General features: G+C 45.2%; 1 protein-coding gene across 1 annotated transcript in view; it reads right to left on the minus strand.

Moving 5' to 3' along the window:
- The window catches only part of Bbc3 (BCL2 binding component 3), a 256,886-nt gene that overhangs the window by 181,563 nt on the left and 57,109 nt on the right, over positions 1-18,214 (minus strand). The gene's annotated exons all lie outside the window — the stretch shown is intronic.

Raw genomic sequence — 18,214 nt, forward strand, 5'->3', positions numbered from 1 at the left:
GGGTGGGGCCGGGAGGGCGATTAATTAACGCAAGAGTAAATGACTTTCAGGGGCTCGCCCCAGAGCAAGCGAGAGGAGCCGAAAACTGCTAGTTTGAAGGAAGGCGGGAAGAGCCAGAAGTTTGGGGTGGGAGAATGGAAGGGAAAAAAATTTAACCGAAAGCCGGAGACCGGTCCCAGGAGTCGGACGTTTCCGAAGAGGGGCTGGAGCAGAGGCGGCCCGGAGATGACGTCACTACATAACTCTGCCGGTGACGTCATCCCTGGGGGCGAGAAGGGCGGGGACTGGTTGTGAGGGCGTAGTGGAAACCTAGGTTCTTTAAGCCACCGACGGAATCTTTTGACCTTCACTACCTTCCCTGGTTGATACCCCTGGTCTGTAGATGGAGATTGAAGCCGAAGTCTGCGGGCCCTGTTGGCTTAAATCATAGGTTTGGGACCGGGATCTGGGGAAAAGGCTCTCTCAGTTGGCGGTGCTTGGCTCTAAGCAAGCATACGTGAAACCCAAGGCTTCATCCCCAGCACAGGGTAGAACCGATTGCATGGCCCCGGACTGATGAGAAATTCAAGGTCATCCTGACCCGCAGAGTGGGAGGAGAGAAACGACTCCGATCCCACGCGCTCTATCTAACCTCAGGCGCGGGGTCACACACTAAGTAATTGAGAAGTTTAAGTTGTTCAATCCGATTTGCTACGTTTTCATGAGCTCTCTCTACAATGCCAGTTTCTGTGACAAAAGACGGTGCAACATCACCGTGGAACGTAGTAATGGAAATTGCCTTTGAGGGAGGGAAAGTGGAAACAAGACTTAAGGGAAGGAAGATCGGGTACAGGCAGGGACAAGGAAGAAGAGGAAGCTCCAAAGGGAGGAAGTAGCTCTTTTCACCCCGCGAAGAGGCAGGTATCACATTGGGTCGTTCTCAAAGCAGAGAAATGTGTACGAAGCAGGGGCCTTGTGATGAAAGAAAACAAACAAAATTAATAAGTCACCTGAGATGCACCTTAGAGTTGGTGGTGACTTAAAATTTAGATCTGGCTCTGCAGTGGAGGCACACGCCTTTAATCCCCGCACTCGGGAGGAAGGGGCAGGCGGATCTCTGTGAGTTTGAGGCCAGCCTGATTAACAGAGCTAGTTCCAGGACAGGCTCTGAAGCAATATAGAGAAACCTTGAATCGGACAGGGGGAAAAAAAAGGAAAGAAAAAAAAATTTAGTTCTGAAAAACTAATGAGGCACCCATTTGAGACTGCTTGCTAAGAAGCCTTCTGTTCTTTAACCAAAGTATATGTTGGGATTCGATCCCTAATCTAATTTCTTTGGGTACAATCCCAAACCTTGTACTTTCTATACAAATTTCTGAGATACCCAGGCCTAATTCCTCATCTAATAGATGCTCTGTCTGTCTTTCTTTTCTTCTTTTTTTATGTTTTGTTGTTTTGTTGAGACAGGATTCTTTGGAGGCTGTCCTGCAATTAGCTCTTGTAGACCAGGCTGGTCTCGAACTCACAGAGATCCTCCTGCCTCTGCCTCCTGAGTGCTAGGATTAAAGGCATGTGCCACTACCACCCAGCTTGCTATGTCTATCTTTTGTTTTGTTTTGTTTTGTTTTGTTTTGTTTTGTTTTGTTTTTTGAGACTGGGTTTCTCTGTGTAGCTTTGGAGCCTGTCCTGGAGCTGGCTCTGTAGACCAGGCTGGCCTTGAACTCACAGAGCTCTGGCAGCCTCTGCCTCCCTGCTGTGATTAGAGAAGCCAGGCATAGGAGCTGTTTCTTATCTTTCTATTGCTCTCCCTCCCTCCCCCCACCTGGATCTTTCTCAACGGGGTCTTGCTATGTAGACCTGGGTGACCTTAAACTCACAGAGACAACACCCCCCTTCAGAGTGTTTCTATTAGCTCTTCTCTTATATACAATGTCCCTAAGAGCAGATCTTTTGACATGCTCATAACTAAATTATATATATAAAAAAAATTCTTTATAAACTGGCCATGGTAGTTTGCACCTGGAATCCCAGCACTTCTTAGGCTGAGACAGGAGGATAACTTGGATTTGTTGCAAACTGGGCTACAAAGTAAGTTCCAAGACAACATAAACTACAGAGTAAGATCCTATCTCAAAACAACTCCCATAAAACAAGGAAAACAATCTAAAACAAAAAACAATAAACTGGGTAATAGTGGTGCACGCCTTTAATCCCAGCACTAGGGAGGCAGAGGCAGGAGGATCTCTGTGAGTTCAAAGCCAGCCTGGTCTACAGAGCAAGTTCCAGGACAGACAAAGCTACACAGAGAAACCCTGTCTCAAAAAAAAAAAAAAAAAAAAAAAAAAAAAAAAAAACTAAGTAGTCATGGTGTCTCTTTACAGCAATCATAAACCATGTGACACCGTACACAGTGCCTTTTCATTCAGCTCTATGCATTGATGTCTGTATATAATACAGACACTGAACTTCCAGGGTGCTGAGGTTTCTCCTTCAGAGAGCACCGCCTGCCCAATCCAACCTTTCTCTGTATTTGTGTGTCTTCATTCCTTCGCCACCCCAGGAAGGTTCCTCCCACCCCCATCAATGCAAGACACAGAACAACTTGGTTTTAGTGGACGGTCCTACAATCCCAGTACTTGGGAGTTTAGAGCATCAGGATCATGAGTTAAAGGCCAGACTGGCCTACATAGCTCTGTCTAGAGAGAAAGCAGCCAGTGAATTGGTTCAGCAGACAAAGCACTTGCTGCTAAGTCTGAGGACCTTAGTTCCAGGTCAGCCAGGATCAGCTGGGCCATGCGTGGTAGAAAGAAATAACTGACTCAGGGAAATTGTCCTCTGTCTCTCTCTCACACACACACACATACATTCTCTCTCTCTTTCTTGCTCCCTCCCTTTCCTTCTCTCTTTTTTGACAGTCTTATAATAGCTCAGGCTAGCCTTCAACTTCCTATATAGTGAGGGATGACCTTGAAATTCTGATCCTGCTGTCTTCACTTCCAGGGTGCTGGGATTGCAGGCAGGCACCATCCTATCTAGGGGACCAAACATAGAACTTCTTGTGTGCCAAGGAAGCACTCTAACTCTAGAGTGAGTTCCAGGACAGCCAGGGCTACAGAGAAGCCATCTTGGAAACCCTCCACCAAAAAAATAGTACAGGAGGAGAGAGAGAGGTTACGCTGACTTGGCCCTGCTGCATGCAATCCAATCACTCTTTCCCTCTTTTATAATGAAACCCAGCTGTTAGCAAGAAGGTGCCAGGTAGAGATAGATTCATCGTCTTCTCTAGGGGGTGATGTCGCCCCCTAGAGGATCTCTGGGAAATTACTGAGGGAAATTAATGAATGAGTTTTCAGTAATCAACTCTCTCTGGGGAATGGTGTACCTCCCTTAGGATCTTTTTTTCTGTTAGTTACAATGATGAGGGGTTTGTTTCCTGGGATCTGACACTCATCATAAATGATTACCTCATTAACAGTTAATGAAAAAAACCCAGGCCTGGGGTGAAAGGCAAAAAAATTCAGCAACTATAGAAGTTGAGGTAGCAGATCTGGAGTTCAAGGCCATCCTCCAGTATATGGCTACTTAGAGTTCAGCCAGGGCTACACAGAGAAACCCTGCCCCAACAAACAAAGGAAAGAAAGGAATGTTTTGTAATTGGGTAGCATAGTAAGTGCACTAAATGTCACCATGAATTAATTATCCACTTGAAAATGGCTTGCAAGGGGCTGGAGATATGGCTCAGTGGTTAAGAGCACTGACTGCTCTTCCAGAGACCCCGAGTTCAATTTCCAGCACCCACATGGCAGCTCACAACTGTCTGTAACTCCAGTTCTAAAGGATCTGGCATCCTCAGGCAGGTATACATGCACACAAGAACAACACACATAAGCTAAATAAATAAACAATTAAAAGAAAGGAAGGAAGGAAGGGAGAAAGAAAGAAAAAGGAAAATGGCTTGCAAGCCAGGCAGTAGTGGTGCACGCTTTTAGCCCCAGCACTCAGGATGCAGAGGCAGGCAGATCTCTGTGAGTTGGAAGGTAGACTCATCTTATATTTTTGGTTGTGAGCCTAGCCTTTAACAGCTGAGCCATCGCTCCAGCCCGAGGCCAGACTCATCTCCAGAGAAAATTCCAGGACAGTCAGGGTTACACATGCTACACATAGAAACCCTGTCTCAAAGAGAAAAAGAAAAGAGAAAGGCTTGCAACGAGCTGGAACAAGTTTAAAATCACCTGCTGCTCACAACCACCTATGACTCCACAACCTCCCCTGGCCTCCAAGGACACCTATATGCACGTGGCACACATACTTACATTCACACATACACCCGTTCACATAAAATAAAGGTAAGCAGGGGCTCTTGTCTACTAAGCAATCTCTCTACACTTGTTACCATCCTGCCTTTCTTCTTTCACTTGCTATATACACAGCAGGCAAGGCTCCCATCTCAGGGCCTCTGTGAGCCCCTTGGCCTTTTGGCCTCTCCTCCACTTAGCCTCTGGCTCTGCAATTAGGTCTCGTATCTGGAAGAGCCGCAGCAGCAATGGTGGTAGCTCCAAGGCTCTTGAGAGTTGTTGGATGTCCCAGCAGTTTGCTGACCGTGTGTCAATAAACAGGAAATGAGAAGCGGGCTAGAAACGCCCATCTCCTCCCCTTCCATCAATGACCTGAGCAAGCACCATTGGATCTGCTTCAACTCTTCAACCCAGTGGCGCCTCCCATAGGTAGAGCTCACTCTTCCAACCCTGGGGTTGGAGAAGGTCAGCAGGCAGGCACGCGACTATCCATCATGTGGAGGAAGGCACGGCAGCAGGAGCGTGAGGCCAAATGGGTCCCCTGAAAGCAGAGCCTTTAAAGTATTTATTTTTGTTTCTCAGACAGGGTCTCTGTGGTTCCCTGACTAATCCGGAACCCAGAGTTCCCCTTGCCTCTATTTTCTGCATGTTGGGATTAAAGATCTGTGCCACTCTGTACTTCATGTTATCTTGTGTTGTGTTTGGACATACTATCTCACTTAGTCTAGCAGCCTGGTCTGGAACTAAAAACAGTCCTCCTGCCTCAGCACCTGGAGGACTAGGATTACAAGCATGAGATACAATGCTAGGCTACACACAAATTTATATTATTGTTTTCTTTCTGTGGTACTGGTGATGGAACAAAAGCAGGGCTGGGTGCCAGGAACTCTGCCACCGACTTAAATCCCTGATCGTTTTTTTTTTTTTAAATAATTTATTTAATTTTCTTTGATGTGCATTGGTATGGAGGTGTCAGATTCCCTGGAAATGGAGTTACAGACAGTTGTGTGATGCCTGGCCTATGTGTTTATTTTTAATAATTAAAAAAAACCCTTCATCTTATGTGTACCGAATGTATGTCTGTGTACCACATGCATACCAGATGGCTAGATCCCCTGGGCCTGGAGTTACAGACAGTTGTGAACCACCATGTGGCTGCTGGGAATTGAGCTAGGTCCTCTGGAACAGCAGCCAGTGCTTTCAACTGCTGTGCCAGCTCTCTACTCTTTAAAAAGGAAAAAAGATTCAGTTTTCCTACTATTATTTTGTTTGTGTATTACAGCGAATCATGGAGTAGGCCTGGCCCAGCTGCTTTGAGAGGCATGCAGCATTGGTTAGCGTCCATGGCCCTCAGGCACTATGTGTCTTTCAGTTCTGGGAAGAGTGAGGTATATCCTCAGTCAGTGGAGCATTCAGATCGCCTCCATATCTATCTCCGTGATCCTTAGAAGTCAGCAAAGCATGTAGAAGCTTGGCTGGACAATGAGTCTCAGACATTAATCTTGTATACAGGTCTAGCATGCAAATGTCATCATATCCTATGATTGTATTCTGTTTCTGATTCGGGGATAAAAAGTCTGATTGCAGAGACCGGAGAGATGACTCAGAGGTCAAGAGCACAGACTGCTCTTGCACAGCAAGTTCAATTCCAGGTTAAATTCTCAGCACCCACATGGCAGCTCAGCTGTCTATAACTTCAGTGCCAGGGGACCCGGCACCCTCACACAGACACATGCAGGCAAAACACCAAAGAACATAAAATAAAAGTAAACAATTATTTTCAAAAGTCTGATTGCTTGCAATAAATTTGTCTCAGCTTCAGTCTGCTAAGATCCCTCCCTGAGACCCAGAGACCCTGGTTGACTAAGTAAGCGCAGGGGTTTGCAGTGCCCCCCTTCCCGTGTGTGTGTGTGTGTGTGTGTGTGTGTGTGTGTGTGTGTGTGTGTGGTGTGTGCATGGATCCCAGAAGAAGGCATATGGTCCCTTGGAGCTGGAGTCACGGGAAGTTATGAGCTGTCCAATATGGGCTCTGGGAATGAAACTCTGCAAGACCAGTGTGTTCTCTGAACCCTTAGAGCCATCTCTCCAAACCTCCAGCATTACTGCATCAGTGACCTTGTTGCTGCTGCTGTGATTTTCTTTTTAGATTTACTCATTTTACTTTTATGTGCATGAGTATGAGTGTTCATCTCACATGTGTGCCTGGTGCCCAAGGAGTTCAGAAGAGGGGACCCGGAACTGGGTTTATGGGCAGCTGTGAGCTGCCACGGGGGTGTGGAGAATCAAACTCAGATCCTTGGCAGGAACAGGTAACCGTGACCAAGGTGATTTTTATGAGAGTTTATTGGTGTTTATGGTTCCAGAGGGTTAGAGTCCATGCAGTGAAAGCATGACAACTGGAGGGCTCATATCTTTTTTTTTAATTATTAACATGATACTTTTTGATTATCTAGAAATTTCACATAATGCACCCTGATCACATTCACTTCCCAGTCCTCCCAGGACCACCCCCACCCCTGTGACCTCCCCTAAAACAAAAAAGTGAAGGGCCCAGACCCTCACACGGCCCCCTGCTTTGGCAGCCATGACAGGCTGCAGAAAAGACCCAGCAAGACGTAGGCCCCTGACTCAGCAACATGTGCTGAGCTCCCCACCTTGCCCCTCCTTGGTCTAGTCACCGGGAAGCCAGATACCCTCCATGTGGCAAGGAACCAATCAGAAGCTAGCTGGCAGGCTCTGAAGGTGCTTTACTGATAATAGTGAATGCAGAGCAGCAACCACCCTGGGAAGGCCTCTAGGCGTGGCAACCTTCCTGCAGCTGCAGCTGACCAATCAGTTCAGGAGAGGTTGCCCAAGCCTGGAGGTGCACTCATCCTGAGACTGCTGCTATGCAACCATTGGACTCCCAGACACTCCCCTTGCTCTACCCCACTGTATGCCCTGCCCACTGATGCTCCACCTGCTATGTCGGATGGATGGGGCAACTCAGGGTTAACTCCTAAAATTAAAGACTCTGCTTTTGCATCAGATTGAGTCTCTTGGCGATCTGGACGTTCAGAGTTTGGGCACAACAGAAGAAGAAGAAAACCTAGAATTTGCCCTATTTGTATTGGCCATGTCCTTGCTGGAGCATGCTCAAGCCCCTTAAGGAAAACGGAGTCCTTTTTCCACCAGTACCCCTTCCAGAAGCCATCAGTGGTAAAGAGCTACATTTCGGCATCCCTAAAATAGTTTTTAAGGGTTCTCATCAATGGATTCCTGTCTAGAATGTTTCTTTTTGGGGGAGAGGTTGCCACAGAAGTCTTCTGTGTCTCCCATTCTTAACTGTGAGTCTGCAGGCACAGATGTAAGGGATGCCTCTTTGCCCTTTACAGTCAGTGGCAGCACAGACTGTGGACTTGAGTTTGGTTTCCGGCTACAGCATGGACTGCAGAGGTCATTATGGCCACAGCCACAGCAGGCCTGGTCAGAGACACCACCATGGCCCCTGGAGGCAGCACAGACCACAGACCCCAAAATGGCCCCAGGCACAGGCCCCGGGCCACTCTCACACATCAATAGTGCTTGAGGAGGCAGGAGGGACCATGAACATCAATAGGCTTCAGGCAGCAGCACAGACCAGGAATATCCGCATGGCCTTCAGTGGTAAACACAGGTCACTGACATCCACATGGCCCCCGGGCTGCAACAGCACCAAAACCATGGACCGCAGCATGGACCTTGAACATCAACACAGCCTCAGGCAGCGGCACCAAACACATGCATCAACATGGCTTCTGGATACAGTAGGTCTCATGGACATTGACATGGATTCAGGTGGCAGAGCACGGACCATGTTAGTTCCCGTGGCCTTTGGTGGTAACGGGGACTGTGGAAGAGATTTGTCCACTCCATCCCCCAAAACTGATGATAAGCTAAACCTTGACTCAGAAGACCGAGTCCATGCTCAGCTCACCAGTATAAACCATACAGTTTTTGTTTTTGTTTTGTTTTGGACTCAAATGGGGAGAGGGGCTCAGGGAAAGAGAAGAAACTGAGGGTTTCAGGGGCCTTTTGGATCTTGGAAAACAAAGAGAGAGGAAGGTCAGCTGGGCTTTCCATTGCTTTTTGGATCTACCAGGTTCATACCCTACTTTCTGACCCTTGAGTTTTTATTAATCATAGAATAATTTAGATAATCATCATATCTGGCATCCAACGTAGGACGTTACTAGACCACGCCAAGGTGGTAAATCCATCATTTACTGCTGCCGCAGCAGGCTGTCTCCCTCCCCACAGGTCCTCCAAACCTGCTTTTTGTTGTTTGGCTTTTATTTTTGTTTTTTTTTATATATTTTTTCTCTTACAGTGTTTCTACAGCAGCCATCACATGCTGCCTGCCAGACCCAAACACCTGGGGTTAGCTACCCCACCGCTGGTCTAAGCTTTCACTTCCAACCACATGGGCCTTCCTTGGAGCCCCCCCCTCCCCCAGCTGCCAATCCAGGGCAGCTTGGCCGCCTTGAGACCCATTCAGAACTTTTACTGTAGCTACCACTGCCTCAGGCTGCCAAGGGTCCCAGCCATGCCCTACCTGTGCCCTTAGCCCTGCCTTGGTGAGCAGTGACAGCTAGCTGTGCCCTCCCACGCCAGGCAAGCACCACCAACCCAGCCAGTTACCCTCACACAGCACTGTCCTTCCTGCCATTGACGGTAGGTCCTGGGAATTCTTAAGGGAAGCATTAGCTTTCTAAAAATGGGGGGTGAGGTGGGGGGGTGGTCTTTTCCATGGTAAGGATATCACGACACAGGGAGTTAGGATCCTGTTTAGTGCAGCAGCTGAGGATGGCTTGCTCATGGAAAACAAATGAACGTGGAGATTAAACAGCTGAGCTGGGATTGACACAATGTTGGTTGGTCATCATCATTATCAGTTTGTTCATTCGCATTTTATACTTTAAAAAGCGGTTTGGTAACCGCTTGACTGATAAGATTCAAGTCTTGAAAAGACTTACTATTGATAAGATACAAGCTTTAAACTTTTTTTTTTTTTTTTTGGTGTTTGGACATAGGGTTTCTCTGTGGCTTTGGAGGCTGGAATTAGCTCTTGTAGATCAGACTGGTATCCAACTCACAGGGATCCGCCTGCCTCTGACTCCCGAGTGCTGGGATTAAATGTATGCACCACTACCGCCCGACTACAAGCTTTAAAATTTAAGTAGCTACCAATAAGAAAATATTTGGAATGCCAAACAATTAGTCTCACCTACTTCTTATGGTCAGCCAAGTCAACAACAAACACCCTTTGCATCTTTTCAATTTATTCCCATACTTGACTCACTGATGTCATTGTTTGGAGAAAGATCTGGCAAATTAAGGACAGGAAACAGTTAACACTCACTCATCTGAAGATCCCTGTTATGTGGCTGTGATCACAACACCTGTAGCAGTACATTCCCTCATCATTTTCTTTGTTGGTCTGTATATACATATCCTTCTATTGACCCTGAATAGTTAATTAGAATAAAATTAGAATTTAATACATGTGGATTCATTATGTAAATAACATTAGACTGAATATCTCTCACTAGTCAGAGGGCTATCTTAAACCATGAGAGCAAATACAAGGTTTCTCAACAATAGATTGAGAAGCTGACATTTTTGGGCTTGAATTTCATTCTGTGTTTATGTTGAAGGATATTCAGTCCAGCATTTACCTTAAGCCCAGATGGGAATGCCATACATTTATTTTCTCTGTCTTCTGGAATAATCCTTTTGTACACTGTGAATATATATCACTGTCATTGGTTTAGTAAAGAGCCAACTGGCCAATAGCTAGGCAGGAAGAGGTCAGGAAGGGGGGCCAGACTCGGAGGACTCTGGGAAGAAGGAGGGCAGAATCTGAGGAGGAGCGAGCCAGACGTAGAAGCAGCAACATGGGAAGTTCATAGATGAGGTAAACAAGCCTCAGAGTAGCACATCGATTAATAGAAATGAGTTAAATGAAGTTGTAAGAGCTTGCTGGAGACAAGCCTAAGCTATTGGCCAAGCATTTATAATTTAAACATAAGATACAAGCTTTAAAAAGACTTATTACTAGCTGCTGCTGGTGGCGCACACCTTTAATTCCAGGACTAGGGAGGCAGAAGCAGGCAGAACTCTGTGAGTTCGAGAGAGGCCAGCCTGTTCTACAGTGCTAGTTCCAGGACAGCCAGGGCTGTTTCACAGAGAAACCCTGCCTCTGAAAAACAGCAACAACAACAAAAACACTTACTATTGATACAAGCCTTAGAAAGATTTAGCAATGAGTCTAAGAAAAGTACTCAGACGCAGACAGAGGAATTTAGACAAGGACCCACTGCACCATTGCATTGTGAAACTGAAGAGTAGAGGCCCAAGGTTATTAGAAAAAACAACCTTAATTTAAACAATTACCATAGAAGAATGACCACCAAATGATAGGGACCATTCAGAAGGTAATTTGAATCTTGTAGAAATGTTATATTTGAAGAGATTTAGGGAAGCAGCCATTTCATAGTGTATGTGTTCACCCTTTGTGAGGCAGATGTTAAATTCATGATCCACTAGAAACAGAATTGTTCTACATGACTGGGAAGATTTAGTTACTGCAGTATTGGAAGCTGATCCTCAGTTACAATGGGAAACATGGTAGAGAGAGGAAACAATGGCCGTAGGACACTGAAATAGGGCTAGAGGTATTGAAATTTCCCAGGATCAGCTTCTCAGTGAGGGTGAAAAGATGATTTAAACTGTATTTACAGTTTAAAACTGATGATCAAACCTTATTACCATGTCACATCACAGCTGTGAATGCTTGGGACAGGGGTAAAGAGTCAGGAAAGAATACTGAGTTATTTATTAAAACTACACAAGGCCCAAAAGAAGCCTTTGCTGATTTTTTTTTTTTACAAAGATTTACTTCAGCTATAAGTAGAATGATATTAGATCCAGAAGTTAGACAAATATAACTGAACCTTTGGGTTTTAAAAATGTTAATTCTGAATGCAAAGGGTGATTAGGCCTTTAAAGGCAAGATCAGCACCGATAGAAGAATGGATTAGAAATAAGGCTAATATGGGATCTTGTTGTAGAATGGGTATAGCTTGAGTTCTTCTGCTGTCCTTGATCCCCAAATAAACACACAAAAACGCTATGATAATTATTAAACTGATGGCTGATGGCTAGGACTTCTTACTGGCTAGCTCTCTCTTAATTATTAACCCATTTCTACCTATCTAGGTAAGTCCACATGGTCTTGGCTTACCGGAGAATGCCAGGACCTGTTACTTCTTTGGCTGCTACATGGTGTCCCTCTGCCATCTCTCTCCACCTACCTTTCCCAGAATTCTCCTCATCTCCTAGTCCCGTCTATCTTCCTGCCTCTATTGGTCAAACAGTGTTTTATTCACCAACCAATAAGAGAAACACGTACACAGAAGGACATCCCTCACCAAATGGGTGGAGGTTCACATGGGTCCTTGGAAAGAGGACACAGGGCACACTAGAGTTGATATTAGCCTTTCCAGCTGCAGGGGGACTCAGTCTCTGCAGACTGAGACCTCAGACTGAGAAGCTGTCCCTTAACTAAGGGCTTTTCTTTATAGTTTTCCCCATTTAAACCTTAAGCAAAATGATCTCCTCCGTATCCCCCAAACATCCTAACTTAAGTTTCCAAAGAGACAAGGGACAAAGCCAGATGCAAATTCAGTATGACGAATTTTCCCTAACCAAGTTTTTATAGGCTTTGTAGCCTTGGGAAAACTCTCAGACACGATTCACATGTGTTTTGTTTTGTCCAGGCAGGGTTCCTGTGTAGCTTTGAAGGCTGTCCTGGTACTCACTCTGTAGCCCAGATTGGCCTCAAACTGACAGAGATCTGACTGCCTCTGCCTCCCTTTTGATGGGATTAGAGGCGTGCGCCACCTGTCTGTTGAACAGAAGATGCTGAAGACAAAGGGCAGATTAAGGTTAGTGCCGACATGCAGGAGCCAGCCACAGCTGTATAGGCATTCACACTACACGATCTCACTCTTACGATGCTGCTTTGAGAGAAGTAATTTCTAGAAATTTTAAGAAAAATCAAAATGTCAGATGTCTTAATTGTGGTAAACAAGGTCATTGGAAAAGGGACTCTAGGCAAGCTGTTCCTAGAAACAGTGTTTTTTTTCTAGAGATTATCTAGAGAATGCCCCAGCCTTCTGGAGCATGTGGAAGGTATGGCAAAGGCTAGCACTGGACTAAGGGATACGGATCAACAAGGGCAGGCAAGGTAACACTCTGCTATCAGGAAATGCCTTAGGGAGTCTGACACAGGCACCAATGTCAAATTTGGTTCAGTCATTCCCGGTCAGCATGGAGGAAACTCCTCCACAGAGCAATTAAAGGACCTAATGCCTATTGTTAAAAACCACAGCGCTAGCTATTGGGCTGTAGTGGCCCAATAGCCTTTGGGCTACCAGCCCATTAAGACATGATCTCAGGTGCTACATGTGAACTCATAAGGGGGATCAGAAGCACATTGCAGATCCCTTGGGTGGCAGTCACAGGCTGGATCACAACTTCCAGTACCTCTAGGCAGAAGACCAAAGTAGTTCTCTGCCTTATTAGTCATCCTCGAGTGACTCCCCAATAAATAACCGAGTTCCCTTTATTCTAGGCTCTTGTGAATTCCATTACAATCATCCATTACATATGCCCTTAATTGAAGGACGTGGGAGGCAGAGGCAGACAGATCTCTGAGGGTATAGGGCCAGCAGGACAGGTAGGAAAACCATATGTGGCTAACATAGTCATAAAGTCATGAGGATATGATTTGTTACAACAATGGAAAACCCAGAATAACATCCCTCTAATCTCAGAAACGAACAATAAAATAAAGAATGCTTCTGAGAGAAATATTCAAAGGTATTATCAAGAACAGTCATGGAGCATTCAGTTTGTATATAGGCAAGGCAAAACATCTATCTGACAGTCTGGCGGTCTTTCAGGGACACCAACAACCCTACCTACCTTTAAAATAATTGACTAACAAGCCTATGCATGTGGAACAATGCCCTTCGACATCACAAAAATTACAGGCATTAGAACAGCTGGTACAGGGGCAGCTAAATGCTCAACATATTGAAGAATCCACCAGTCCTTAGAATTATCCTTTATTTTTGTCATTAAGAAGAAATCTAGACAATAGAGAATGGTAACAGCTCTAACAGCTGTTAATAAGCTCATTCAGTCAATAGGCCCTTTACATCCTGGAGTGACCCTGCCTTCTCTATTACCTAAATGATAGTTTATTAATAGTGATTGATTTAAAAGACTGCTTTTTTACTATATCTTTACAAGAACAGGATAGAGAAAAATTTGCCTTCACAGTGCCTTCGTATAATAATTCCCAGCCTGTGGAAAATTCTTTCACAAGGGATGTTAAACAGTCCCACTTCATGTCAATATTTTGTACAACTACCATTGGGAATAATTAATAAACTGATCCCTCAATCTATAATTTACCATTATATAGATAATATCATACCAGCTGATTCAGATACAGATACCTTAGAAAAAAATGATTGAAGCCGGGGGTTGGTGGTGCCTGCTTATAATCCCAGCACTAGGGAGGCAGAGGCAGGCAGAACTCTGTGAGTTTGAGGCCAGCCTGGTCTACAGAGTACCAGGGCAGCCTCCAAAACAATACAGAGAAACCCTGTCTCAAAAAACCAAAAAAAAAAAAAAAAGAAAGAAAGAAAGAAAGAACGAAAAATATGAAGAGGAGATTCTATTCTATTAAAAATCAGGAGATATCAATTATGAATTGTTAATGATTTTTGAAAATTATTGGTAGATATTAATTGGTCATGGTCCACAATTGGATTAACAACTCAAGAACTAAGTAATTTACTTCAAACCTTACAAGGTGATAAGGACTTAAGTAGTCTAAGACAATTATCAGCTGAGGTTGATAGAGCATTGACTGTGGTAGAAAAGACATTAGAGGATAACATATGTAGATTGATGCATATCGAGTGGTTTTTGTTTTGTTAGATGGAGAGAGAGGGACACGGGAAAGGAGGAAGGGCTCAGGAGATTCAAGAGCCTTTTTGGATCTTGGAAAAGAGAGAGAAGGTTCAGCTGGGCTTTTGGAAACTACCAGGTTCAAACCGTACTATCTGACATCCGCGTTTTTATTAAGAGAATCACTTAGATGACACAGATCATGGACAGCAACATGGTTTCTGGACACAGCAGGGATCGTGGACATTGAGATGGATTCAGGACTCCGGAAATTCCATGGCCTTTGATGACAATAGACATCAACACAGGAGACCCCATATCTTGAATTACAAACAGGAAGCAGGAGCAAGCTGGGAAGGCCACAGCCCCCAGTGACAGCAAGCCAGTACTTCCTGAACCTTCCCAAACAGCACCAGCAAATGGGGACGAAGCATTTAAATATTTGAGCCTATGAGGGACATTCTTTTACAAGCCACCACTGCTGTTTCCTTTTTAAAGCATGTGCTCATCTATCTTTTTACTTGTTTATTATATTTTTGAGACAGGGTTTCTCCGTGTAGCCCTGGCTGTTCTGGTACTCACTGTGTAGACCAGGCTGGCTTTGTACTCAGAGATCCATCTGCCTCTGCCTCCAAGTTCTGGGATTATAAGCATTCACCACTATGTTCAGCATCATCTCATTTTTTAAAAAAGATTACTTTATTGCTGGGCAGTGATGGTGCACTGCACGCCTGCATATATGTCTGCATACCACGTGAGTTCCTGGTGCCCAGAGAGGCCCAGCAGAGGGAGGTTGGGTCCCTTGGATCACTTGGAATGGGAATCACATGGGTTGTGAGCTACCGTGTGGGTTCTGGGAATCAAACCCAAGTCCTCCAGATGTTCTTACCCACTGAGTCATCCCACCAGCCAGTTGTTTTCTTTCTTTCTTTCTTCCTTCATTTCTTTCTTTATTTTATTTTTGGTTTTTTGAGACAGGGTTTCTCTGTGTAGCTTTTGAGCCCTCCTGTCCTGGAACTCACTCTGTAGACCAGGTTGGCCTTGAACTGACAGATACAGCTCTGGAGTGCTGGGATTAAGTGCACCACCATCGCCCAGCACTTCTCTGCTCTCATTGAAGGTGCTGCATTTCAGAACCACAAGGGGGAGTTTTTGTAAGATTCCCAGTATCTCAGCTCCACCCCAGATCAATTAATCTGAAGGTGGATTGGCAGGGCATCTGCTGCAAAGCTCCCTAGGTTATGCTATTATGCAGGTGGGATTAAGAATTTCCATCTCAGTGAGTGGTAAGCAGGCACCTGGGTGGAGGTAAATTTATCCTCGTTAAACCCAGGAGCCTAAACTACTGAATAACTAACCTCCCTCCCCTTCTTTAAGGTACAGAGCCTTAACTTGTCAACTGTTCTCAGGAACAGTTTAAAATTGACAGTCTAAAAACAATAGCAACAATCAACTCACCCCCACCCCAGGGTATATGCATAGGAAACCAACACAGCATCTCAAAGACCTATTGGTACTCTCATTTTCCATGGTAGCTCTTTTCCTACTTTTCTCCTCATTGTAAGAGGCCACCTAACAAAAAGCGTTTCTGGATGGGAGGGTTTATTCTGGCCCACGCTTTGAGGGGCCAGTCCATTGTGGTAGAGCAGCTTTGGAAGCAGAAATGTGTGGTTGCTGGTCACGTACGTAACATTTGCAGTCAGAAAGCAGAGGAATGGATGCTGGCACTCAGCTTGTATTCCTCAGTCTAGGTGTTGGGGTGATGCTGCTCACAGACAGAACCTAACCCGGGAAATTCTCACCAATGTGCCAGAGGTTTGTCTCTTAGGTGTCAGTCTCATCTTGTCAAGCAGACAATTAAAATTAACCATCACAGTAGCTCTATTCCTTTTTATAAAAAGATATTCTATTTACCAGAAGGCGGCAAATTAATCCCAATACTGGGGTAGGACCCCCCCCCCAGTTATTTATTTTGGTTTTTCAAGACAGGGTTTGTTTGTGTAACAGCTCTGGATGTTCTGGAATTCACTCTGTAGCCCAGGCAGGCCTTGAACACACAGATCTGTCTGCCTTTGCCTCCCAAGTGCTGGCTGGGATTAAAGGCATGTGACACCACTGCCTGGGAAATTATGTATTTCCAATTTATTTATTTTTTGACATTTTCATGCATATACATAGTGTAATCTGATTATATTCCCCAGCCCCTATTATTATCCTCTTTTATCGTGTTCCTCTCCCAACAAAGCTCTTTGGCTCAATAAACCCTCAGTCCAACTTTCATGTCGTTTTGTTTTGTATCTCTCTCTCTCTCTTTCTGTGTGTGTGTGTGTGTGTGTGTGTGGCCCAATGTATTTAGTTAGGGTTACTTCCATTAGCATTGGTAGGGTGAGTGTTAACACTTAAAATATTGTGGATGTGTGATATGTATATGAGTGAGAGAGCTCGTATTCCACCTATGGAGGTCACAGGACAACCGTTGGTGGCAGTCTTGTGAGCAATGCCTAGGGGATCCTTGGGTCTCAACCTCCTCAATGCTGGAATTACAAATCTGCACTCCAAGCTCGTGGGTTGGTGGGTTGTTTTGTTTGTTTTTGTTTTTTTGTAATAGGCCTCTAGAGAGCAAACTCAAATCCTTCTGTAACAGGGTCCCAGACCTTAGCACAACTGACTCCATGCTGGAAGTACCGTTCAGGCTGTAAAATTCAGCACGTAGACAGCACCACCTGTAAAAATGAAAACAAAAGCCTATCCATCAAATCCGTGTAGTTCTGGGTAAGTCTCAAAATGTAATAAGCTTGTTTTTAGCTTCTGTAATTCTCCTGGCTAACAGTTCTAGTTAATTGAAGTATGTCAACCCATTAATGCACTAAGACCAACACACAATCCAGAACATGGTGTTTGCGCTTAAAAGCTCAGCCTGAGAAAGTTTTGGAGCTGCACTGGGATCCCAATTAGCCAGTGTAGTCGCTGGCTGGCTGGTAAAGACTTTCTATTGGCTTACACCAATGTCCCAGCAGTCTTCTGTGGTGCATACCCCAGCACTGATTTATTGAGTTATCTCTTCTGTCCCTGTTTGCTTTGCATCACACTATGAAGCCCTGGCTGGCCTAGCACTCAGTATGTAGACCACGGTGGTTTAAAATTCAGATATCCATCTGCCTCCGACTCCCAAATGCTAGAATTAAAGGCATGTATGACCTGCTCTGTTTTTCTTTTTCTTTCTTTCTTTCTTTTTTTTTGTGGGGGGGGCGGGTTGGTTTTTCGAGACAGGGTTTCTCTGTGCCTTTGGAGCCTGTCCTGGAACTCACTCTGTAGACCAGGCTGGCTGATCTGGAACTCACAGAGACCCACCTGCCTCTGCCTCCCAAGTGCTGGGAAAAAAGGCGTGTGCCACCACCGCCGGGCTAACTTGCCCTGTTTGCTAAGAGACAGAGTGTAACTCAGTAGTTCTCCTGCCTCAGCCTCCTGAATGCTGGGATTACAGGCATCTAGTGTAACCCAGGCTGGCCCTGCACTTTTGATTTCTCCGTCCTTTTGTCCAAAAGCTGTGATCACAGGCATGGTCCGTACCATGCCCAATTTTAGTACTGCACTTTTCTATAAGAGTTTGAGCATCTACAGACTTTGGAATCAGCATAGGATAAGGACCCCCTTCCTTCCCCTCCAGGAGGAATATCTGTTTTTCTCCAGGTTTTGAGGGCAGGTCGTTATTTTTAAAACACTCCCTTAATTTCTTCACACCCCGCGAGAGCTCGATGAACACAAGATCAGCTTCATAAATGACCACGTGGACGTCCCGGCGGAGCCGAAAGTCCCGCCACTTTTTTTTCCCCTTTTTTCCTCTCGGGATTGATTGGCGTCTCCCTCACGTGACCCGCGGCAGCGAGCCGGCCCTGGAGTCTCGGGAACCCACGTGGTCCCCGGCAAGCACGGGG

Source organism: Phodopus roborovskii, unplaced genomic scaffold (assembly GCF_943737965.1).
Source record: "Phodopus roborovskii unplaced genomic scaffold, PHOROB, whole genome shotgun sequence".
Lineage (NCBI taxonomy): Eukaryota > Metazoa > Chordata > Mammalia > Rodentia > Cricetidae > Phodopus > Phodopus roborovskii.